At 37.8% G+C, this 26,796-nt stretch overlaps 1 protein-coding gene, 1 non-coding gene and 1 pseudogene across 3 annotated transcripts in view; 1 reads left to right on the top strand and 2 right to left on the bottom strand.

Annotated features, from left to right (window-relative positions):
* The window catches only part of MAST2 (microtubule associated serine/threonine kinase 2), a 223,145-nt gene that overhangs the window by 109,228 nt on the left and 87,121 nt on the right, over positions 1-26,796 (top strand). The gene's annotated exons all lie outside the window — the stretch shown is intronic.
* Positions 6,368-6,474, bottom strand: LOC114224337 (U6 spliceosomal RNA). The gene has a single exon (XR_003612354.1). It is a non-coding gene; the product is annotated as a U6 spliceosomal RNA (small nuclear RNA).
* On the bottom strand, positions 17,832-25,738 carry LOC114224155 (ubiquitin-conjugating enzyme E2 variant 1 pseudogene; annotated as a pseudogene).

Genomic DNA, 26,796 nt, shown 5'->3' with positions numbered 1-26,796 from the left:
GAACCAAGAAAGTTAATAATAAATGTTTTGAGGTGCTAAGTTTTGGGATTATTTGTTAAGTAGTGTTTTGGACTGGATGTTTGTGTCCTCCCAAAGTTCATATGTTGAAGCCTATTTCCCAATCTTCTGGTATTTGGAGGTGGGGCCTTTGGGAGGTAGCTAGACTACCACAACAGTCAATGTGTAGAATATTTTTATTACCCAAAAATATACCTTGTGTCATTGTGCAGTCAATTCACCTTTCACCTCTTGGCTCCAGGAAACCCCTGATCTGCTTTTTGGCACTATAGATTAGTTTTGCCTGTGGCAGAATTTCATACAGTAGCTACTCTTTTGTAATAGGCTTCCTCATGTTTCAGTACTCCTGTTCATTTTTTTTTTTTTTAAGTGAGAGAGAATGTGCACATGCACGCATGCAGTGGGGGAAGGACAGAGGGAGAGAGAGAATCTCAAGTAGCTTCCATGCCCAGTGCCAGCCCGACACAGGGCTTGATTTCACAACCTGAGCAGAAATCAAGAGTTGGACACTTAACCGACTGAGCCACCCTGGCGCCCCTGCTCCTGTTCATTTTAATGCTTAGTATTTTCTTGTGTGAACATACCACTATTTTTCTGATGGATATTTGGGTTGCTTCCAGTTTTTGGATATTATGAATAAAGCTGCTGTGATTATTCATGTACAAGTCTTTTTATGGACATATGTTTCCTTTTTTTTTTTTTTTGGTATATACCTGAGAGAGGTCAGGCCATGAAAACAGTATCCTAATCGCTGCTATCACCGATGGGAGTAACTTAGCTATAAACAAACCTAAAATGAAACCTGATTATATAGAGGAAAAATAAATTTATAAAAGTAGAGAGTCAGCAAACTTCAGATTTACCTCTGGAAGTCAAGAAAAGACATTCCTGGGCAGCCCACATGAGATACACTTACCTCTTGTGGCTCTGTGAGGTGAATCCATTGGGCATTTTTGGTGGAGGACTTCCAGCACTGTTTAACAGGTAATTTTCCAAAAAAGATAAAATCATGGTTCTTACCTAGATCTAAAATGAAAACATTTAAAGATGAACAACTCATCATTAACAAGGGAACCACCCAGATGTTACAACCAGTTATCAATTTTTTTCCATTATCAATTTTTGTATGATTGAAAGTTAGCAAAATATCAAGGATAATAATTTAATTAATGCTCTCCCCATCTGGGTATTCATCTATTTGAGCAGTAAAGTGAAGGCAAACCATTCGTAAGTTATTAAAATGTCTATAGTTTTCCTTGCCTTTATTTCAGCAAAATCACTGTTGTAATTAAGATTTAAAAAAAATGAATGGTATTATCTTTATGTCAATTATATCTCAATAAAACTGGGAGAAAAGAATGTTAAATAATTCATTAATATTTCATATTATATATTGAAATTATATTTTGAATATACTATACTCGGTTAAATAAAAATGTACTAAAAGCTTTTTAAATTGTGTTATTTTGACAACAGTGCCAAATTAACAAACCTTCTTGAGCCATTTTGTTTCTTACATTACTTTTAAAAAGTTAAGTTCTCTTTAGAAGGCATTTATTCTGCTGGCCTTGAATTTCACACATCAAACTTTGTAATGGAGTTTCATAAATTACTGTTGTCATAGAAGATATTACAATGTTTTAATATCATCTTATAAGTTGTTATCACTGTTATTGCAGTTTCACCATTTCTTAAAAGCATTGTCTAAGACCATGTAACAGTTCTTAGGATCTTCTTTAATCTTTTCAGTGCTGGGATATTTTAAAGAAAACCAAAAATAGCAGTATGTTCATACTAAATCTTAATCTGTGATGGTCTCAAAGTAGTCTATAGAAATCAGTTTGAGATTATTTGGTGGCGAATCTTCTTCATAGTCATGTATGGTGAACATAATCTAAGGTGGTTCCTATGGTCTCCTCCTCCTCATGGTCTCCTCCTCCTCTTGAGTGTGGACAGTACCTGTGATTTGCTTCTAGCCAATAGACAATAGTACAGGTGATGAGATACCACTCCTGTGACTATATTATGGTATATAAGACTTTGTCTAGTTAGTAGACTCATCATAGAGACTGTACTGGTTTGAGGAAGTAAGCAGCCATGTTGAGAAAGAATACAACCCAGGTGACACTGTGACTGTAGCCTTGTGAGACCCTAAGCAGAGGACCTAGTTAAGCTGTGCTTGAATTTTTGACTCACAGAAACTGTGAAATAATCAGTGTTTATTGTTTTAAGTGGCTACATTTGAGGTAATTTGTTACTCAATAGAAAATGAATACATGATGCAGATGTACTTTTTACATTTTCTTTTATTTCCTTATATTTCAATGTCACTTTCCTTGTATTTGCTATGTGAAAATTCATTTGATTAAAATATTTTTAATCTTCTAAAAAGTTAAAGAGCCAAACTGCCAAACAGATTTCTTTGGTTTTTGTCTTCCCATCAAATGATAAATGTTAAGTGTATGTTTAAGTTTATAAAAAGCCATCACATAATTCTTCAAAATAGTTGTACCATTTTATACTCCCACTAGTGCTACGGGAATTCTAGTTGGCCCACTTGTTATGGTCAGACTTTAAATTTTAGCCATTCTAGTGAGTGGGTAGTGGTATTGCATTGTAGTTTTAACTTGCATTTACCAGATGAAAAATGATGTTGAACATGTTTTCATATACTTATTAGCTATTTATATATCTTCTTTTGTGAAATGTGTGCTCAAATCTTTTGCTCACTTAAAAAAATGAATTGTTTGGTTTATTATTGAGTTGTAAGAGACGTATATGTATTCCAGATACAGATTTTTTTTGGTCAGATATATTGTGACTATTTTCCTCTAGTCTATGGCTTGCCTTTTCCTTTGAAAGATACATGGAATGGTATTTTTCAAAAAGCATAAGGTTTTAATTTTGATGTTGTTCAGTTTGTGAGTTTTCATTTTTTACTCTGAGTTCGATTTGTGAGTATTCATCCTCTGTCTAAGAAATCCTTGCCTATCCCAAGATCATGCAGATTTTCTCCAATGTTTTCTTCTAGAAGTTTTATAAATTTAGCTTTTATGTTTGGGTCTTAAACCCTTTTGAATTAATATTTAAAGTTAAAAATTGTGATAAGATACATATAACAGAATTTTGCTGTTGAATTGTACACATTCTCAGGTATACAATTTAATGGCATTTAGTTCATACACAATGTTGTGCAATCATCACCACTATATTTCTAAACTTTTTCATCACTGTAAGTAAAAACTTTGTAATAATTTCCCATTCTCCACTTTTCCTAGCCCCTGGTATCTCTGTTCTACTTAATTTCTCATGTATTTGTCTATTCTCAGTATTGCATGGGAATAGAACCACACCATATTTGCCTTTTTATGTCTGGCTTCTGTCACTTAGCGTAATTCATATTGTCTGTATCTTAAGTAAGTTTTGGTAAGATATTTTTTGAACTTTTAAAAAAGATTTTATTTTATTTTTAAAAAGATTTTATTTATTCATTTGACACAGAGAGAGAGAGAGCGAGCACACAAGCAGGGGGAGCAGCAGAGGGAGAGGGAGAGGGAGAAGCAGACTTCCCGCGGACCAGGGAGCCCGATACGGGGCTTGCTTCCAGGACCCTGGGATCATGACCTGAGCTGAAGGCAGATGCTTAACCAACTGAGCCACTCAGGCGCCCCAATTTTATTTATTTGAGAGAGAGAGAGAGAATGAGTGGGGGGAGGGGAGGGAAAGGGAAAGGGAGAGAATTCCAAGCACGCTCCACACTGAGCACAGAGCCCATCTTGGGGCTCAGTCTCAGGACCCTGAGATCATGACCTGAGCCGAAACCAAGAGTTGGATACTTAACCAACCCAGACACCCCTGAACTTTTTTATGTAAGTTATCCATCTTATATATTACTGGCGTAGGTTATTCATGGTATTCTCATTCTTTTATTGTCTGTTGAAATGTTGCAATAACCGATCTTTTATTCCTAAGAATGGTAATCTGTGTTTTCTCTCCTTTGCTTGATTTGTCTTACTAGGATTTTTTTTTTTTCTTTTAAGTAAACTCTATGCCCAACGTGGCGCTTGAACTCATGACCCCAGTATCAAGTGTTGAATGCTCGGGGCGCCTGGGTGGCTCAGTCGGTTAAGTGGCTGCCTTCAGCTTGGGTCATGATCCCGGGGTCCTGGGATCAAGCCCCACGTCAGGCTTCCTGCTCGGCGGGGAGCCTGCTTCTCCCTCTCCCTCTGCCTGTCTCTCTGCCTACTTGTGCTATCTCTCTCTCTGTCAAATCAATAAATAAAATCTTAAAAAAAAAAAGTTGAATGCTCTACCAACCCGAGTCAGCCAAACACCCCTCTCTTACAAAGATTTTTATTAATTTTATTAATAATTTCAAAGAACCCACTTTTGGTTTTGTTAATTTTTTCTACTTCTTTTCTGTCATTGATTTCTTCTTTTTTAAACATGTCTTAAACCATCCAGGCAGCTTCTAGAGCTTGTGACAGGGCTCTTCTATCCAGCCCCCCCCTTAATTGAAGTATAGTTGACAGACAGTGTTTCAGTCATTGATTTCTGTTTTTACTTTTATGTATTCTTGTATTTTGAATTTAATTTGCTTTTCTTTTTCCAGTTTTTAATGTAGAGGCATAAGTTAGTGATTTTAGATCTTCCTTTTTTAACATAAGCATTTAAAGCTATAAATTTCCTTCTAAGGACTCCTTTAGCTGCATACTATAAAGTTTGATATCTTGTGTATTAATTTTAATTGAATCTAAATTATTTTCTAATTTCTTTTGTCATTTCATCTTTGACCAATAGATTATTTAGAAGTGTGGTTTTATTTTCAAATGTTGGGGAATCCTGTAGGCTTTTTAAAAATTGTAATTGATTTTGAGTTCTGTTGTGTTCAGATAACATTACTTTATAAGATTTCAATCTTTTGAAATTTCTTGAGACTTCTTTTATGGCCTAGCTTGTGGTCTTTCTTGATGAATGTTCAATGTATGTTTGGTTAGCTGCCCTGAACTCTAACCTGTGCCTTCTCAGCTTAGTGGAACTACTGTGTTTTGCTTGAACTGTAGTTCTCTGTGCTACTGTAAGAAAATTGTTCCCAAGTAGAGGGAAGGGACAACCGGGATGTCTCTGCATTTGAGTTTCCCTTTTTTCTGGGTTTGCATTTTTGTGTTGCCTTTTCCTAGTGCCTGAAAACTACTGCCTCATATGTTTTGTCTAGTTTTAGGGGGCTTTGTAGTAGAATGGTAAAGTTTGTTTCCATAACTCTGTCATAGTTGCAGGTGAAAGTTTGACAATATTAATGCCTAAAATTGAGAGTTTTTTTAGTTCTCTCATAAGTCAGAACCTGTATTTTGTTTCCAGTTAATGAAATTCTCATTTCTACTTCCTCATTTTCCTCTTCAGGTAACTCAGTAATATATATAACAAAGTTGTTCAACATGACTTTTGTTCCTGTTATCATCTATAGAACTGAGTCATATATATATTTTTAAAAAGTTAGGTACGATTTTTTTCTCACTTTATTATCAGTAAAATTGCTACTTTCATTTAAGTCTTTATTCTTGTCAGTGACCATTTGTTTCATCATTTTTTTATCCAGCTTAAATGTTTAGCGATTTTAGTGTCAAATTTCAAAATAATTTACATTAAACCTATAAATATTTCTTTGTTTTCTATGATTACTTCACCATTAAACCACAGGAGAAAAAAACACCTTTATATTTGGCTAAATATTGGATAGATAATATTATTTTAAGAACAATTATACTTGCTTTCTATATTGACATTTGCTTCACTTCTTTGAATATAATGGCTTATTTTCTGTTTATTATCTTTTCTTTACCACTGATAATTGTATGTGTGCTTTCTGTGTGTGCTGAAGTCTGTTCACTTTCATTAGTTTTGTTTTTTCATTTAAGCAAACCAACTTATTTGTAGATTTTCTATTTCTTTTTTTTAAAGATTTATTTTTTATTGTTACTTTTTTAAAAGATTTATTTGAGAGAGAAAGGGAGAGATCACACAAGTGGGAGGGGCAGAGGCAGAGGGAGAGAGAATCTCAAGCAGACTCCATGCTGAGTGTGGAGCCCAACATGGGGCTTGATCTCATGACCCTGAAATCATGACCTGAGCCAAAACCAAGAGTCAGATACTTAACCGACTGAGCCACCCAGGCATCCCTATTTCTTTTTCTTAAGCTCCACTTCCCTGCTTTTCTGTCTCTGTCCTGATTATAGCTCATACTCATTATTATAATGATCTAGAGGATTTAAAAATAAAATGTAATTGTATTCAGAGAGTACCAAGTTTGAATACATATTTTTTCAGTTTCCAAAAATATATTACAAAATATAAAAATACAGAATACTTCATGAATTTGTGTATCATCCTTGTGCAGGAGCCATGTTAATCTTCTCTCTGTTGTTCTAATTGTAGTATATGTGCTGTTGAAGTGAGCACAAGTTTGAATATATTTTTACAAAAAACATAAAGTGTTAAAAATTGAAAATTTTCATGCTTCCAAAGTTATTTTGTTTTTATTTTTTTTTTAAAGATTTATTTATTTAGAGCGCAGGAGAGCATGAGCTGAGGGAGAAGGGGAGGGAGAGAAAGAATCTTAAGTAGATTCCCCACTGAGTGAGGAGCCCCATGCGGGGCTCAATTTTATGACCCAAGATCAAAATCAAGAGTCAGATGCTCAGCCAACTGAGCCACCCAGGTCTTCCTATTTTTATTTTTAAATATTTAAAATTATTGGGCACCTGGGTGGCTTAGTCGGTTGAGCATCAGGCTCTTGGTTTTGGTTGGGGTCATGGCCTCAGGGTCATAGGATTGGGCCTCAGGCTCTGCACTTGGTGGGGAGTCTGCTTGGGGTTCTCTCGCTCCCTCTCCTTCTGCCCCTCCCCCTGCTCACGCACTCTCTCTAAAATAAATAAATCTTTTTTAAAAAATTAGGCTAAATTAAAAAATTTTGTGATTTTAGATCTAAAAATCTAAGTATGTGTTTTTATAAAAAACATTTCAATTTTAGCATTAACTGTACAATTATCAGTATAAAAAGTTAGTCTATGGCCTTACATATGTTATGTCTAGACCTGCACAAAAATAAATTTACTAGTAATATGAATTCCTTAATTCTGTAAAATGTTCCTCAGCTGCCATGTGCTCTGTTATGAATACTGAGCTAAATGATGAATATCTTTCAAACCATGAATTAGAACAGAAAGAAATCAAGTAAATAGTTAGTTTGGCTGTATTTGGAGCCAGTACTTGTATTAGCCAAGAAATCTATTACATTCATGTTACCCGAGAGGAGGAAGGATTTGACAGGTTAATTAGTCTTTTTGCTTACGCCTAAGACCCTTTGCTGTTAAAATATTTTATAATCTCAGCAGGGTTCTTTCAGAAGTTTGCTGTTTCAGAGTCTGTAACAGCAATTGGACATGGTTGTCTTCTTAAAAAATACATAGGAAGAAAAAAATACATAGGAAGAAAGATGTGGGCAAGTGTTTTCCTGCGGTTTGAACAGTGTAAATTGTAAGAATGGATTTTTAGGGTTGCACTTTGTCAGTCAGTGTAGTACTCCAGATCACAAGTGTGACAGAGGGAACCCATTTCTTTAGTGAATTTATTTTTTGCGTTTGTGGTTTTGCATAACTGCTAAAATGAGAAGCCCATAGCAGAGACCTTTCTTGCCTGGCCCTAAGGGTGGTAATGCAGTCGATAAATAGTTGTTGTGTGAACAAATAAGAAAAGGTTGTTTGATTTTCCTTCCCTCAAGTTGTTGAGTGCTGTCCAATCCCAGGGAAATGTTAAGCTTTCCTATCGCTGACAAAGCTAAAGGAATATTGGCACAAATGTATTATAATGCCAGTAAGTTTAAAGAAAGTGCTCTCTGTGGGGATATGTTAAACCCTAGGAGTTAAGAGTTATACCTTCTTTGGGTCAGATGAAGGACATAAGATAGGATTCTCATTCTCTAAAAATCAAATATTTTCTAACCTTTAGCATTATTTAAGGAGCTCCATGCTCTCTCTCCTCTCCCAATTTATTATTGCACAGCAGGCTAGAGAGAAATGTATTTGCTATTGTCAGAATCTTCTGCTGAAAGGTATTTATAGCATAGCAGTTCATAACATTGATTCTAGAGATTACTTCAGTTCAGTAACTTGGCTGAACACAGGAATACTTCTGGCTAGCATAATTCATATGTAGGGTAACTAGGTGCAGATATATTGAGGAAAGGGTACTTTCCTCTTTACCATCCCTTTAAAGATTTTAACCTCTTTGTGTATGTGAGTTTTTTTTAATAATGGGAATTATAATAATAACACATGTATTATAGGACTATGATGAGGACTGGATTGGTATTATGTGTAGAGTGCTTAGAATAAAATCCAATACATAGTAAGTACTTATAAATGTTGGTTGCTGTTATGTCATCATTATTATATTACTATTACTATTACTCAGGAGAATGGGCTTGGGTATTAGAGAATGGACTGTGTTGAGTAGAAACTTAGGGCCTGGCCTTAACTGCATGGCCTCGGCTTGGGATGGGGATAGACCATGGCTGGTTTCTTAGTTGTGGGAGTGTGGGCTTTTGTGACTGACCCTGATAATATCATGAAACTTTCCCAAAGTGGGACTCAGGACTTATTGAGAAGTTGTAGATTTCTGAAGAGTGTTTCCATTTTCATTAGGACTTATAGAGAGCAGGGGATTCTGAAATAGGAGCTGTGAGAGCCAAGTGATTAGACTGGTAATGGGAGGAATTGAGTGTCTGTAGCTACTAGGTGAGAGTGAGTTTGCTTGGGTAAATAAGTACAGTGGCTTTCAAATTTTTTAGATTCTGACCCTTAATAAAAAATAAATCTTACATTGCAGCCCATCACATCTGTTTGCCCTTATATTTATATGTATTATCAGTAATAGATGTCACAAACATACATATTTCACAAAACAGGTCTTATTGTGTGAAGCACTCTAGTATTTTCTATTCTATTTCATTCTCTTTCCCTTTTTAAGAAAATGTTGGACTTGACTTCTAAATTGATTTTATGAGTTACTAAAGAGTTGTGACCTGTAGTTGAAAAAGTATTGGTTGGGATAGGAATTAATCCTTTGAATGTTACCCTAGAAAAATAGTTTGACATACTTTGTCATCTAAATAAATGAGAGGAACCCTTCAGAGTTGGCAGGTTCTCTGAAGCAGGGGACCAAAACTTTTGCTTATTCTGGTTCCTTTAGCTCCATTTGATCACTTGGCTTTACCTGAGCACTTGGCTTTCTTCAGGCCAGGCTGTTTTTGTCAGATGGTTCCTTGTATGTTTGGGCTTCTCTCCTCCTCTACATTGGGAGCCAGCTCCTGGAGGGCAAGAACTGTAATAATAGCTAACACTTTTGGGCACCTGGGTGGCTCAGTCGGTTAAGCGTCTGCCTTCCGCCCAGGTCATAATCCCAGGGTCTATGGGATCGAGCCCCGCGTTGGGCTCCTTGCTCGGTGGAGAGCCTGCTTCTCCCTGTCAAATAAATAAATAAAATCTTTGAAAAAAAAATAGCTAACACTTCTAGAGCACTTCCTCTTTGCTAGGCACTTTTCTGCTTTACTTATATTAATCTTCACCACAACCTCTTTATTAGGTACCTTAAATTATTTTCATTCTACAGATAGGGAAAACAAAGCATATGGAAGTTAAGTAGCTTACCCTTCATTAGAGTTCTTCTGTAGCTTACCATAATGTCTTGTGTAATATCTGCCATACAAATGATTTCATTAATAGTTATTGACTGAAATTAAACCAAATAGTTTCTGGGTTTATTTTCTTAGCTCTCCTATGGCTTTTCTCACTACAAGTTTATTCAAGTGATTAGAGAGTAGTAGAAATTGAATTAAAAATGATGCTGAACTTTGTCTAAGGAAGGAATACAGAGTTTATTTAAATTGGTCAAATTCAGAATTTGAATAATGGCTATGCTTTGAGCCCTAACATTAAGACTGTCATCCTCCACCGGACATGGGTTTGAGAATGAATAATGTTGCAGAAATACCCACATATTTAGCTCCTTAATTTACTGATTTGGGATCTTAGTATGCCTTCTTCCAGTCCCCTGCCCACTGCAGCAGCTGTTCTATACTGGCCCACGCCTCCAGAGTTAATGGTATTTCTGTCACAGTGTGAGTTTTCAAGTTGGTATGTACAATTTTTGCCAGAGTCTTCACTGCTACCAGGCCTCAGGGTTGGAGGTTGCAACTGACTTGTGGGGGAGGGAGTTTGGTGCTTGTCACTGAGGAGGAACAAGGTGCTCTCTGACGCTCTGATTTGTTACAGGCCTAGTGTGAATGATGTCAGGCAGATCAGAGGACAGCTGATTCATTTGGGATCTGGGACTCCTCACTGTGCCTCACTGCTGCCTCCTGGGCTCTTAGGTCTTTTGCGGAGAGGGTGGGGGGAAATTCTGAATATTATGTTTTTGAAGAACAGTGCTCTAATTTTTCTCTTAAGTTTGGGAAGCCTTTGTAAGTTTCCTTTGGCTTATAGACCGCATACCCCTTGTGTGAGAGAACTTCCTGCCAAGACTCCCGAGTGTGAGAGGGCAAAAGCTTTGAGTAGCCAGGAAAATGATGAAACGGAGGAGAGAGAGACTGGGAGCACCATGTCTGCGGATTCAGTAAGGAGGCTGGGGTATCTGAGTGGAAACTGGCAGATGTTAGGAAAAGAACTAATGCCAACTAACACACTTTATTTGCTTGGATAAAGACTCTGCTTTGGAGATGCCTGTCAGAAAGAGGGCTGAGCTGGCTTCACAAATTCAAGGTCAAAACACTGGTTCCTGGCAGGGGCCCACGGGGCTTCTAATTATGAAAATTGAGTTAGATACCATTTTAGGGGTGCTTAGGTACCTGGGGAACTGGGTTAACAATGAAGATCTTTCTTTCCTGCCATGAAAGCAGATGTATGTTTAAACTTAGTGTCGAAGCTGCATATACAAGCCCATGAATGTGAGAAACAAATGGAAATGAAAGTATCTTCTCCTTGGACTAGAGAGGGTATTGTATTTCTGCCCCTGGCCTGTCAGCTCAGGACCTCAGATCTGCCCTTGCAGATCCAAGTCTGAGTCCTTTAGGGTGTGACCTGAATTTTATTTCTGTGTTGGCCAATAGAGAAATAAAATAGAAATAGAAAAATACTTAGATAAGGATTTCATAGCTGGGGAATGGAAGATGGCTTCCACGTCAGGGTACCTTTTCCAAGAGCTGCTCAGGCTTATTTAATGAAGAAGTGCAGAGTGCATTGATCAGCAAAGTAGGAAACCAGGGAAAGAAGTGTCCTAGAATCCATTCCACTTCAGTGATCTGTCTTGAACTGCCTTTGTGTAACTCACAGGCTGGAGGGCGTGCCCTTGACTTTCTCCCTGTGAATGTTAGAGCTTACCTGGAGATAGTGTGGTATACTTGAATAGACACACTTCTTCAGTGGGGTTCCTTTGGGTCATTGCCTTTCTGTGTTAGTGGATGCTCATTGATTAAAGTAATGATTCAACCAGACTTTGGAAGACTGGATTTGTCTGAAGTATATAATTGGAAAGATTGGCCTATATTTAAAAAAAGTGTTTATTCTCCTACTAAGACTAAAAGTTAAAGACCATAAAAAAGAAGCTTTATGGACTAAAGTGTCATTTAAAGTGAAGAGGATTTGTTACCAAATTGTAAATTTTTTAAATTAAGTTTGTAGTTTAAGAGAACATAAGCGGTCAAAATCATGCTCTCTCCAAATGTTGTTGGTGCACTACGGTAATCATTGTATCTGTTTTAGTGACTTTGAATTTAGCTTAGGAAAATTCCCCTTGAGGAACTAGTAAGTAGTTTATAAATCACTTTTCCTTTTTCAAACAATCCTTTTTAAACTCTAGCCTCATTGTATAACCAGTTTGCCAAGGAGTTAATTACTAGCAAATAATGAGATTTGGAATCACAGATCTGTACCTCTGAAGCAAATAATACATTATATGTTTAAAAAAAAGAAGAAGAAGAAGATAGCAGGAGGGGAAGAATGAAGAGGGGGAAATCAGGGGAGGAGATGAACCATGAGAGACTATGGACTCTGAAAAACAAACTGAGGGTTCTAGAGGGGAGCGGGGGAGGGGGGTTGGGTTAGCCTGGTGATGGGTATTAAAGAGGGCACGTTCTTCATGGAGCACTGGGTGTTATATGCAAACAATGAATCACGGATCACTACATCAAAAACTAATGATGTAATGTATGGTGATTAACATAACAATAAAAAATGAGATTTGGTTCTCATAGATTTATAATCTTAATTATATATTCATCAAAATGGCTAAGGCTCATTTTATGTGTTAAGATTTGAAACTCTAAAATTTTGTATAAGCAATATTATTTAGGTTAATAAGAACTGTCTTATTGTATGTTCTAATTAGCTCTAGCTTATATATACTAGGGAGCTGATTTTTGAAATAGTTCTTTAGAAAAGTGAAAATTCTTTTTGAAAGTGAGAAATTAAGCCAAAGTTGCTTTTTGTAGTTCTTGTAATTTTTATTAATATGTTGAGTTTGTGGAAATTTGGGCACACCTGGAATTTAAAATACTTTTCTGCCCTCTGTCTTTCTATCCTTTTATATCCACATATTGTGTACTCATCTGGGAAATATGCTGAAGCCAGCTAAAGGGATAATTAGTAGGAAGGTAAAGATTTCCTTTGAGTATATGTAATTAAACACAAGTAGAATGTAACCGTATATAAACAGTAATAACAGTACAGGAAACTAATATTTTTAAACAGGTGCTTATGCGATACTTGTTTTTTTAAATCTTTGAAATGAAATATTGTGGCTAAATATGGTATTTGTATAGAAAGCCATGTTCCTACTATAGCAAATTAAATGCTGTGCATCTGTCAATTATTTTTCATCATCTGTGACATATCAATCAATGATCAACAAAGTAGAAGTCATATTTACCATCTGTTTTCAGTCTAATGATGTTACTTACTTAATAGTCTTCGTTAGGACTTAACACATTATCGAGATGGTTAGGTTGTTTTTAGCGGAAAAAACCTAAAAAACTAAAATTTAAGTAGAAGCAAAATTTATTATACAGAGTTAAGTGATGTCATTTGAGGTTTCATTAGGCAAAAGTTAGCTAAATAAGTTGGTATTATGGTAGATATAATCTAACTATTAATGTTTTACTTTTATGGATAGATACATTTCTCTAGGAAGTTTTAGTCATTGACACAAAGTATTACTTACTGCTTGCTAATTGGTGAGTTGTAGTAGATTTTTTCCAGAAACCAAATCTAAATACTTTGAATACCCAAAGCTTATATTTTTGGTTTTAATTCTGTGGATTAAATTTTAGTCTCAATGGTCCCTGTGTGCCAACATTGCACTGAAGTATGATATTCGAGAATGATTTTTGACCACTTTTTTTTTGAGCCTCCTGCCTAAACTAACCCACTTTGAATATGTTTCTTTTTGGTTGAGAAATTATCCCTGACCCTGCTTTTCTCTACCGTGGTATGTTGTCAGAATCTCTACTCTTTGCCGAGGATCTGAAGTAAACCAGCACATGTTTTCACCCACATCAGCTCCAGTCCTGTACTTCACTAAAATCCCATTTAGTGCTGATTGTGCCCTGGCTACTTCTCCTCTTGCCTTTTTCCTGAACCCACAAGCTCATAGCAGTCCTGGCAGTCCTTGTTCCAGCCGCGCACTGCAGTGGAGGTAAGGAAACCTGCTCTGATGTGAATGTAGGCCTTGGTGATTGCTTTTGGCCTAGTAGCTAAAACCCAAACCTTTCTCCTTGATAATGGGGAGAAACAGAATAAAAGTCACAGAGAAGAGTAAGGGGAATGTATGTCAGATATTTCTGCTATATTCAAAATTCAAGAGAAAGAAAGCATATCAGTAGACAGTTATGTGCCCATTGTGACAGTAGGACAGCCCTGTGACCACTCCATGGGAGGAGCATAGTGTGACAGAATGCTAGAGCTTTCTAAAGGTTAACTAGTCCAAATGCCACATTTTACACAACAGGAAAATTTGATTCTGAAATAGGTTAAGTGATTTGTTCAGATTGCTGAAAATAACTCTCTTCTCCTCATTTCTTTCTGCCTTTTTATATAGTCACCATTTGAGTACATGCTATGTGCTGGACACTGTTTTAGGCATGGAAAACAGAAGAGTGAACAGAAAGAACTAAAGTCCCTGCCCTCAGAGGAGCTTAGATTCTAGTGGAGGGAGACAATGAGTAAATATATAACAGATGGACAAATGTGATATTGAGAAAATAAAGTAGGTTGAGGAGAGTAGGGAATGTGAGACCCAGGGGTTGACATTTTATATAAGATGGTCAGGGAGGGTCCTCACTCATAAGTTGACATATGAGCAAAGACCTGAAGGTAAGTCACAGAGCCAGAATAGAGGTATCTGGAGAAGAGTGTTTCAGACAGAGGCAACAGTTAAGTGCCAAAGACCTCATCTAAGAGTTTGCTTTCATGTGTTCTTTGTTCAGCAGAGTCCAGTGAAGCTTATATGGAATGAGTTAAGAGGTAAGAAGTGGGAAATGAGGTCTGAGACATAGTGAGAAGCCAAATGGAATAGAGCTTTAAATCCATTTTAAAGATTTTTGTTTTTATGCTGAGTGACATGAGAAGCTGTTTGAGGGTTTGAAGCAGAAGAATATTATGATCTGATTTAAATCAGAAGGATCCCTCTGGCTATAGTTAGAAGGTTACTGGTATAATCTTGGTAAGACTCCGTGGTTGTTTGAACCCATGGTGGTACAGGTGGTAAAAAGTGGTCAGATTTGAGGATGTATTTTGGAGGTAGAATTGATAGGATTTGTTGATGGATTACATGGCAGAGTTTGAGGAAAATATGAGTGAAGGATGACTGAAGATTGGGGGTTGAAAAGCTAGAAAAATGTAAAAACCATGAACTGAGACTGGGAAACTAAGGGAACACTGATTAGACATTCAGTTAAAGATAGGTGAAATTTGGTGAAGATATATAAGGAATTATCAGTGTTTAAGTGAAACAAATGATTAGATATATGAGATCATCCAATGACTGTCTGTTGATAAAGAAGGAAGAAATGTCAAAGGATTGTGCCCTGAGGCCATCGGACTTTGAGAGATTGGGGAGATGAGGAACTAATAGAGGAGAGACTGAAAAGGAGTGGGGCTTTTTAGGAATGAGAAGAATCAGGAGAGAGGTATCTTGGAAACTAATCAAAAAATTTTTCAAGAAGGAAAGTATGTTTGATCAATAGGTATTTGTTAAGCTTTTTGTTAGGAAAAAAAATTACCAGGAAAATGAGAAATTTGAGTAGAAGTAATATTTATTATATATAAACTTAAGTGACATTATTTGATATAGGAGCTCAAATTCCACAGACATATCATTAGTACAGTGTTAGACTGACATAGGACAGTGTTAGAGGCTCACTTCTTGTGAAGTCACCTTTCCAGAGGTACTAGACTTGGTGTGTGATGCTGAGTAAAATTTTAAGTTAGGTAGCACCCAGGACCTAACGTGTTCCCCCTTCTTGGCACATGACTTGAAGTACTATCTCTTCACATCTGTGGTCTTGCAACTTAGGGCTTGAAAACTTCTTAAATTTTGTTATGTTTTTTCCTAGGCTTCTTCCCATGTCTGGTAACTGTGTTAGTGTTTCATTCCATTCTTCTTTTGTATCCGTCCCATGCCAAGTACCAGTTCAGTGATACAGCAAGATGATTTTACCTTGTTGTTTGATGCATATGTTTGTATTTCTTTAAACATTCTTGAATTTTATTCTGGGATGCAGTTATATTATTCAGAAATAGTTTGGTTCTTTCAAGGATTACTTTTTGGCTTTGTTGGGTGGGCCTAGAGCAGCATTTGGGGCTAATTTTTTCTTAATTCTGAGGCAGTGCTTTCTGAGTACTCTACTCAATGTCTATGCATTAATGAGTTTTTTTTCCCCCACTCATGCTTTTGGGAACATGATCTATTCCTGGCCCTATGTGAGCTCTGGGGAGTGTACTGCCTACTCATTTTCTTGGATAGTTTTCTTAACCACATCACTCAGCTGAAAATTCAAGAGGAACCCCCTTGCTGAGCTCTCTCTGTGTAGCTCTCTCCTTTCTAGGACTCTGCCTTTCAAATTTTAGCCACCTTAACCTCCCCAGCTTCTCAGTTTTGACTCTTCAACTCAGGTAGACAGCTCGGCTCTTTGGGTACTCCCTGTGTTGCTTCCTAGAAATGTTTCCAGGTAGTAAGCTGGGGCAATCTTAGGACTTCCTTTGGAGCAATTTTAGGGCTTTCACTTTGTATGTTTCCCTTCTGTAAAATGTCTAAGAGCTATTGTTTCACATGTAGCATTTTGTTTTGTTTTGTTTTTACTTTTTGAGGCACAAGGGTGAATCTGGTCTCTGTTTCCCCATCATGGCAGGAAGCAGAAATCCAATCTTTCCTAATATTTTGAACTCAGGCTTCCATGATCAGAAGTGAAGACTGCTTCATGAGATTATTGGTAGACTGATTCACATGTTAGATAAACTAGTAGAAGCAGGACAGACTCTTTAATTGTTTTATCATGCTTAGTCAAGAAAGGTTGAGAAATGAAACAACAGAAGACTAAGAATAGGTAAAATTTGCCAAGCATTTACTGTGTGCTAAGCATTTTTCTAATCCTCAGAATACCCTGATGAGATGGTATTACAAGTCCATTTTATTGATGAAGTGGATCGTCCAAGTCAATCTATTTATAGATGAAGGCACTGTGGTACAGAGAGGTTAAGGAAATTGTTAATAAGTAATAGAAACTGGCATTCAGCCCCACAGAATCTTATTACAATATCTGTTGTCTTAAACCCTCTGCTCTAATGCTTCTGATGGAACATGTGCTATTTTGTATTTAGTTAATTAACTAACAAACTCTGAGGACTTAATAGGTCCCAGGTAGCATTCTAAGCATTTAAAAATTTGAGGTCATTCAGTCCTCACACCAATTCTATGAGGAAGGGATTATTATTATGCTCATTTTGTGGGTGAGAAGACCAAGGCACAGAGAGGTTAAATAAATTACTCAAGATAAAACAGCTGGTAGGGGCGCCTGGGTGGCTCAGTTGTTAAACGTCTGCCTTCGGCTCAGGTCATGATCCCAGAGTCCTGGGATTGAGCCCGCATCGGGCTCCCTGCTCAGCAGGAAGCCTGCTTCTCCCTCTCCCACTCCCCCTGCTTGTGTTCCCTCTCTCGCTGTGTCTCTCTCTGTCAAATATATAAATAAAATCTTAAAAAAAAAAAAAACAGCTGGTAAGTGGCAGAGTTGGGAGTAAAACCTAGGCAGTCTGGCTTCAGAGATCATATTCTTTTTTTTTTTTTTAAGATTTTATTTATTTGAGAGAGAGCGAGCACGAGAGCAGTGGGGAGGGGAAGAGGGAGAAGCAGACTTCCCACTGAGCAGGGAACTCGATGCGGGGCTTGATCCCAGGATCATGACCTGATCCAAAGGCAAATGCTTAACACACTGAGCCACCCAGGTGCCCTGAGATCATATATATATATATATATATATATACACATATATATATATATATATATTTTTTTAATAGCACAGCTTATATATTTCAAATGAACAATAAATTAGTATCATTTACAGTATCTTAAGATAAATTGCCTTTGAATGGGAGCTTCCTTTCCAGTACTTTGAGGTCTACAAGATGTATCTAGAAAATGTACTACTGTGGGAAATGACTGCTTAAATCGAAAGGGGGGGAGGAGGGAGGACTTGTGGTTTCTTTTTTTGATTAATTGCTGTAACACTGTCCTCTGGGCGGCTGAGGGAGTTTCATGTTTTCTTTAGACATCATTAGGTGCCGGAGCTCTTGCAGGACAACTTTTTTATTTTATTTTATTTTATTGTGTTGTGTTAATCACCATACATTATATCATTAATTTTTGAGGTAGTGTTCCATGATTCGTTGTTTGCATATAACACCCATGCTCCATGCAGTATGTCTTGCAGGACAACTTTGATGCTATATGAATTCTGCCATTTTGCTAGCACTGATATGGCTCTCTTGGGTCCACCATTCCATTAGAACTATTAACTATTAACATTCATATTAATTTTGTTACAAATCTTACAAAGGGGGGTGCTTCTGGGTGTTTAGGTCCACATTCTATTTTAAGACTGTATATTAGGTTTTCATAAATTGTCCGAGCCCGTGGTGGCTGCCATCTTGTGTCGTTGTTACTCGAAGGCTGGCCCCCCTGAGATCATATTCTTAACAACTATATTGTTCTGCTTCTCCATCTAAGATACTTCATTAATCTAATATAGTATATTCTGAATCTATATTATTTTGCCCCAGGTTTTCTCTTCCCAAAAAGACATGTTCATGACATTCTTTACTAAATTTCCCTATACTGGGGGTAGGAGTTGGTATTTTACAGTCTATTGTCACTTCCAGGCCCCTGCCTTTATTACCTTTTTTCTTCTTTTAGGCTTTGTTCGATTTTATCTTTTACCCCTGCTCATTGCTGTTCAGTTTTGTTCTCTCTATTCATATTCAGAGCCTAGGAGAGCATCAGTGCCTAGTGAGCACAATGATGCACTTAAATTCTACAAAATCCTTACCATGTAGATGTGTTTATTGAATATTGCTGTTAAGCAATTGAGCAAATTCAAGTTGAAAGAAGAGAAAAATCATTCTAGTAAACAATATGAAGAACTAAAAATTGAGAGCTACTGGCAATGAATTTGATCTCTATTTAAAAATAGATGAGCCAAGGGACGCCTTGCTGGTTCAATTGGTGGAGCATGCGACTCGTGATCTTGGGGCTATAAGTTTGAATGTAGGGAGCTAGGATTTGTACACTGCCATCTTGCAGTGGCCGTATTGAATTTGTCTTTTATTCCCATGGAGTGTAACTATTGATATGGGCTGAATTGTGTCCTCCTTAAAATTTGTATGTTGAAGTTATAACCCCCAGTACCTTTAATGTGACTGTATTTGGAGATAGGGTCTTTACAGGTTAAATGAGGTCATTGAGGTGGACCCTGGTATGAATGGTGCCCTATAAAGAGAGGATTTATGACAAAGACACAGAGGAGACAGCCATTTACAAGCCAGGTAGTGAGGTCTCAGAAGAAACCAACCCTACTGACACCTTCTAGCCTCCAGAACTGTGAGGAAATAAATGTCTTTTGTTTAAGCCACCTAGCCTATGGTACTTTAGTTCTGGTAGTCCTAGCAAACTAAGAGCTATTGAGGCTTTTGGCTGCTTTGCCCTAAAGGGCTAGAAAATAGTATCCCTTTGCATGGTTGTTAGAACTGGCCCTCCTCAGAATCTTAACCTTCCTTATTGACTGCATCTTAGTCATGTGCTTAGAACCTTACAGATTGTTGCCCATAATAATTTGAAGAACAGTGAAGGCACAGCTTTAAAATGATGCCCACTCAGTCTGTACTACATTTCTCTTTGTTCCTTGATGAAAAAGGATAGATGGGTCTGTTTTAGACGAGCTTGATGATGGCTCTTACGTGTCTTGGTAGGGTCTAATCAACCTTAAGAAGCATGATACTTATGATAATGATTTGGGTTGAACTAATTAGCCTGTAACCTTCAGTCAACTTATATATCTTCGAGGAATATGATTCCAGCCTATTGATTGGCACTCAGACATGGTTATTGTGTTGTTGACATAACCTGATTTGAAGGGGTGCTAGATGTGGTCTGTGGTGTAACCAGTGTCCCTGCAGAGAAGAAAGGCTGTTGTGTCTTTGGCTATTCACTGGCCCAGCTAGGCCTCCTGGGGAGGAAAGTTTGGTGTTGGCAACTTCCTGGAACACAGAATGATTTAGATTTTGATTCAGTTTTAAATTGCCATAGACTTTGTCAGCCCTGTAGTTGGGAGGATTTACAGCAAGAAATCCTTATTAGGGTTGTACTGGAAGGGTTCTAACTCTAGCCCACTCCCTACTGTAGAGGAATTCTTTTTATACATTGTCTAGGAAAAAGCTATCCAGCCTTTGCTTAAACATCTTTAACAAGAAGTTCACTACTGAAGTTTGCAACTGATACTAATTCAGCCCTCTGACCACTCCCATGTCACATGTGCGAGAGGCTTTTTGTAGACTTTTATGGCCAAGGACAGGTGTTCTTTTGGGCCTCCTCCAAAACTAGGCAGCCTTTGAAACCCCTTTTTGGTAGTGTCAAGATTGTTCCCTGCCAAAGAGAAAGCACTATTTTCATTTTAGCAACACCTGCTTTTCTTGTCTTTCTTTTTTTAAACAACTGCTTTTCAAAGTAACTCTAAAGAGGAACGTCTCCAGAACTTGTTCTTATCCTGGCCCTGTTGAAGGCAAATTACTTCACGTCTTTCTGCCTCAGTTTTCTACATCATTAAAATGGGGATAATAATAGGTTCTTCAAGGGTTGCTCTAAGGATTAGATGAGTCCATACAGGTAAAATTGCTCAGAATTCTACCCAGGCTGCTGTAACAGTTACTATGTTGCCATCTTTGTTGGAAAACTTGTATGTTGCTGGTCCTCACACTTCATTTTGCTATATGTTTTCTCATATTCTTATTTTCCCTTGGATAACTCTAGGTATCACTTATCATTATGTCCTGCCCATGGAAACTTTGTTACTGGCTAAGATAAGGCAGTGGCAGCTGGGTGCTCTTTTGCCCTCTCATACAGTTCCACTGATTGCTGCTAAAAATTGGCCTGTTGGGGTGTAGCAGGAAGTGGACTAAAATGAGAACAACTCTTTTGGGGCTATTTTTTGGCAGTAAGAAAAGTTCATCAGACTAGGTTTAAGGTGTTTCATTTTTCCTGTCCTCCTGTGTAAGGGAAAGAATAACTTGAGAGTGCCTTCAGGAGATAGGATTCTCCTATTAGGAAAGGGAAAGTACTTTTTTTTTTCCCAGTAGAAAGGTAAAATAATGAAGAATACTAGCTGTGACTTATCCTTTGTGTGGCAGAAAATTTTTCATAGATCCTGGCTTCAGGTAACTGTGAATAAACATACAGTTCTATTTGGCAGGATGCCAAAGGCTTGCTCTTAGATTAAGAAACTGAAGGTTTCTAGGATATTTCTGTTTCTGGAAGTAGGAAAATTTTGTTCACTTAAAAACTCTCTTTTTAAAATGTATTATAGAAAATATCAAAAACGTTACAAAATAGAGTAGTCTCAGATTTTGAGTGTCTACTTATTATCAACTCGTGGTCAATGTATTATCTCCTCTGCATCTCTACCTAGTCCCCCTAACCCGATTATTTTATTTTATTTTTAAGATTCTGTTTATTTATTTATTTGACAGAGACATAGCGAGAGAGGGAACACAAGCAGGGGGAGTGGGAGAGGGAGAAGCAGGCTTCCCGCCAAGCAGAGAGCCCGATGTGGGACTTGATCCCAGGACCCTGGCACCATGACCTGAGCTGAAGGCAGACGCTTAACGACTGAGCCACCCAGGTGCCCCTAACCCGATTATTTTAAAGCAAATCCCAGACTGTGTCATTTTACCTGTAAATATTTCAGTTTGTATCTCTACAGGTAAGGACTCTTTAAAAACATAAGCATATTACCGTTATAACACCTAAAACATTTAATAACAATATACCAGTATCATCAAATTTCCAGTCAGTATTCTTTGTTTTTTTGGTTATTTTTAAAGACTTATTTATTTATTTTAGAGTGAGAGAGAGAGCGGGAGGGAGGGGCAGTGGGGTGAGAGAAGGAGAAACTCCAAGCAGATGCCACACTGAGCACAGAGCCCATATAGGGTTGATCTCACCACCCCGAGATCAGGACCCCAGTCGAAACCAAGTCAGACTCTTAACCAACTGTACCACCCAGACACCCCTGTTTTATTTTTATTTTTTATTTATTTTTAAAAATTTTAAAAGATTTTATTTTATTTGAGAGAGAGAGAGAAAGTACAGAGGGAGGGTGACAGGGAGAAGCAGACTCCCCTCTGAGCAGAGAGCCCAACATGGGGCTCGATCCAAGGACCCTGAGATCATGACCTGAGCCAAAGATGCTTAACTGACTGAGCCACCCAGGCACCCCGTTTTTCTTTTTTCTTTTTTTTAAATCAATATCCAAACTATGCCAAACACAGTTCATTTGATTAATATGTCTCTTAAGTAGGGTGATCTTACCATTTATTACCTAAACTGAGAAACTTGATAATGAAAGGAGATTCTGTTAACAATTATACTGGGACAACAGGTAGAAACCTGATTGTCATGGGCAAATTGGGATGTCTGGTCACTCTGCTTCTAAGTTTCTTTTAATTTAAGTTTTTCCACCATTTTTCTTTTTCTTTTTGCATTTCATTTGTTGAAGAAACTGAGTTTGTCCTCTAGACTTTTCCTATATACTGGATTTTGCTTATTGCATCCCTGAGAGGTTGTTTAACGTTTTTATGACCTCTGTATCTCCCGTAAACTAGTAGCTTGATCTGACTCTGGTTTGATTTGGGGGCCTGGGGAAGAACACTTATTAGTTGATACAGTGTACAATTGTCAGGAGGCAGGTAATGTCAGATCTCTCCCATGTTTTGATAGTATTGGCCATTGATAATTATCACCATTATTTTATTAGGAGTTTGCAAAAGTGATATTCCCATTCCCTTTCCATCTTTTAGCTACAATACCTACAGAAAAGGAATTTCCCCCTCATTATCTATTTGTTACCCTTACTCTTGAGTCAATTTAGCTAGACTCTTTCCTGGCTCTTCAACCTGATGCCTCAAATGTCACCAGTTCCTTGGTCTTATTTCAAACCTGGTGACTACTGCTTTGTAGTGAAGATTGTATACTCACAGGAGCGCAACAGAAGATTTCCTTTGGAGCTTGCTGTTTAAGTAGCTGCTAACTGATTGTGAGCTGAGGAAAACCTTGGCTTCCTCTTTTGGCCCCTAGTAGTCATCCTGGGGTACCTTTTATGTAGACCCTTGTTATGCAGGTGCTCCAAGAGGTGAGAACTGATCCAGATATCAAGAACCCAGCAGCCCAGGCAACCGCAAAGATAAATGTTATTTGTTCGTGGTTTTTTTTTTAGGAGGGGCTCTTGCAGCAGCTTCTCTTTCATGCCCCTGGATGCTACCAGAGGAGGAACCAGTGCCAATCCTGATTGCCTTAGAGGGTCAATCCCTTCCCTTGTCTTGGTAGATAGGAGGTTTGGAGTTAGATAGTCCTTTTGAGGAACTAGCACACTTGTGGAAGAGTCAAAAGACACAAATAATTTTCAATGATAGAGTTATCTTGCATAGAAGAGTTAATTTTCATGGTGTACCTTCAGGGTAAATTCCTAGAATTGGGGATGCTGAATCAAAGAATAAATGCATATGTAGTTTTATTAGCTATTGTCCAGTTTCCCAACATAGTGGTTATATCATTTTGTATTTCCACTAGTGGTGTAAGATAATGTCTACAGTAGTCCCCTCTTATTTGTGGAGGACCCAGTGGATGCCTGAAACTGCGGATCGTACCAAGCCCTATATATGCTATGTTTTTTTCCTATACATACATACCTATGATAAAGTTTAATTTATAAATTAGGCACAGTAAGAAATTAACAACAATAAATAATTTTAAAATAGAAAAATTATAACAATATACTGTAATGAAAGTTATGTGAATGTGGTCTCTCTCTCAAAATATCTTTTTGTCCTGTACTCACCCTTCTTGTGATGATGTAAAATAATAAAATGCCTACATGATGAGATGACGTGAGGTGAATGATACAGGCATTGTGACATAGCATTAGGCTCCAACTACCTGACAGTATTGTCTTCCCGGCTGTGGGTGACTGAAACCACTAGGTGTGAAACTTAGGGAGGGGCGGGTGGGGGGGGGGAACTACTGTCATATGTCAACTATACTTCAGTTAAAAATAAAAAGAAATTAAAAAATTAAAAAGCAGGAGACCTACTGTATTTGCTCACAGCCTTGCCAACCAAATATATTATCAAGCTTTTGAATTTTTGCCAGTCTGATGGGTGAGAAATGATATCTGAGTAGCTAACTAAAAAAAAGGTCATATTAAGGGGCAACTGGGTGGCTCAGTTGGTTAAATATCTGACTCTTTATCTCAGCTTAGGTCTTGATCTCAGGTTCGTGAGTTCAAGCCCGGCTTGGAGCCTACTTTAAAAAAGTAAAATAAATAAAAATTTAAAAAGTAAAAAGTCATATTAAAATTATCCTTAAGGACGAAGAATGTGTTTTCCAACCTTATGTGGAGGGAATTAGTTTTCCTGTCCTAGGAAATGAGGTGGATTCATCCATTATTTCATTCAACTGTGTACTAGATCCTGTGAGTAGAGGAAAAGGCCTAAATTGGCAGTAGGAAAATTCCCAGCTCATGGTGGAGTGAGAGGTAATGCTTTTTATCCAGTAAGCTTTCAGCTTTCAGCCTCATTCATCTCTATTATAGCCATTCTGTGAACATTTAAGGTGATTGCTCTGGAGTTTAGCAGATATATATATATTTTTTAAATATTTTATTTATTTGAGAGAGAGAGAGCAAGAGAGTGAGAGAGCGAGAGAGCACAGGTGGGGGAGAGGAAGAAGCAGGTTCCCTGCCAAGCAGGGAGCCCGATGCAGGGCTCCATCCCAGGACCCTGAGATCATGACCTGAGTCAAAGGCAGACACTTAACCTACTGAGCCACTCAGGTGCCCCAAAAATTATTTTTAAAAAATATCTGCTAGGGGCACCTGAGTGGCTTAGTCGTTTAAGCGGCTGCCTTCAGCTCAGGTCATGAGCCCAGGGTCCCGGGATGGAGCTCCTCATCAGGCTCCCTTCTCAGCAGGAAGCCTGCTTCTCCCTCTCCCTCTGCCCCTCAGCCCCACTCGTGCTCTCTCTCTCTCCCTCAAATAAATAAATAAAATCTTAAAAAGAATAATTTCAAAATTGCAAGAATAGTTCAAAAAATCCCCCACCCCCAAACCAGTAGTCAGCAAACTAGAGCCCGTGGGCCAAATGCAAGCTACAAGCCTGTGTTTGTACAGCCCTTATGCTAAGAATGGATTTTACATTTTTGAAAGGAATGTTTTTTTAAAAAAACCTAAGGACTGTGTAACAGAGATCACATATGGCCTGCAAAGCCCAAGATATTTATTATAAATATCAGGATTCGTTTCAAGTTATGCATTGTTAGGGAGGAAAAACTTTTCCTCTACCCTCTTAGTTCAGTGCCTGGGGGCCTCTGAATTAAACTAACAAAAGAAAGATTAGCAGGAGAAAAGGTGTACAATGTTTATTAATATTTATATGCTTAGGAGTTCATAGAAAAGGAAATGTAACTCAAAGAACTGTTTAGACTCAGAAGCTTAAGTACCTTTTTACAAAGAAAAGCGGGTTTGGGCTTCAGGGGATGATAATTTGTGGGGCATATAGGAAATATGTGGAGGAACTAATGGAAAGTAAAGTCTGTTTATGCAAACACATTGTAGCTCTTCTCTCCCAGGTACAGAGGGACGGACATATTCCTCAAAGGGATATCTGCCTGGTTTCAGGCAGATAATGAGAGGGCAGAGAAGTCTTCCTGACTCTGTTGATTCTCATTTGCCTTTGGCTTAAAATAATCCTTTTACCAAAGTAGCATATTTGGGGTGGCAGATTCTGGTCGCCTTCAGCATGTTTAGCAGGATGTTCCTTTTGCTGTTCCTGAAAAAGGGTGGTGTGTTCTTTTGCATCCTATCAGGTGATACAGGCTTTCATTTTATCTCATTATCCTGATATTAACCTTGATCACTTGATATGCTACATTTCTGTGCTGTAGGGTTACTTTTTTTTTTATCTCTCTATTTAGTATTTTGAGGGAAAGTTATATAACTTTCAATGAAATTATGTAACTACTCCATTTCTCATCAAATTCTAATCCACTATTTTTAGCTTCCATTGATGTTTCTTGGCTGAATTGTTACTCTATACTGGTTGTCAAATGGTATTTTTCAAATTCCATCATTCTTTCTGCGCTCATCAGTTGGCATTGCATTATTAAGGGAAAGATTTCTCTTCTCCCTGTTCATTTTTTCTCTTTCATGTATCAGCATGAATTCAGTGGGCTCTTATTTTGTTTAATGGGTTATAATCCATTTTTTTAAAGATTTTATTTATTTATTTGAGAGAGAGAGCACAGGTGGGGAAGGGCAGAGGGAGAGGGAGAAAGAAATGAAACAGACTTCACACTGAGCACAGAGACTGACAAAGGGCTTGATCCCATGACTGCAAGATCATGACCTGAGCCGAAACCAAGAGTTGGATGCTTAACCAACTGAGCCACCCAGGTGCCCCTATTTAATGGGTTATAATCTGTTAATAACATTATATATTTTGATGTTGAAATTGTACCATATTTGGTCAAGGGGAGTCTCTTCATGCTGGCTTTTTTTTTTTTTTTTTTGGACATGTCCCCACCATTCTTTGAGAACTTTGTAACTTTCTGGCCCTGTAAGACATTCCTGGCTGGCTTATTTTGTACTCCCTACCCTAGCCCTTGTATTAGCCATTTCTCCAAGGAACATGGGTCCTTTTAGTGGGGAATGGTATTTAAAAGCCACAATATTGATGATAGGCATGTTTGCTGATACTTGGGTTCACTGTTCCAGGGAATGTATACATGTACCATGCATGTGTGTGTGACTTCCCCCAACCTCTTGGCCATCATCATCATCTAATGGCTTCTGGACTGAATTATTCAGGAAGGAAGAGGAGGAAGGAGGATTTTTAATTCCACTACATATATTAGATG

Source organism: Eumetopias jubatus, unplaced genomic scaffold (assembly GCF_037043125.1).
Source record: "Eumetopias jubatus isolate StellerSeaLion01/CBP00866 unplaced genomic scaffold, mEumJub1_p1.0 scaffold_4, whole genome shotgun sequence".
NCBI classification, from domain to species: domain Eukaryota; kingdom Metazoa; phylum Chordata; class Mammalia; order Carnivora; family Otariidae; genus Eumetopias; species Eumetopias jubatus.
This window is presented reverse-complemented; position numbering and strand designations above follow the sequence as displayed.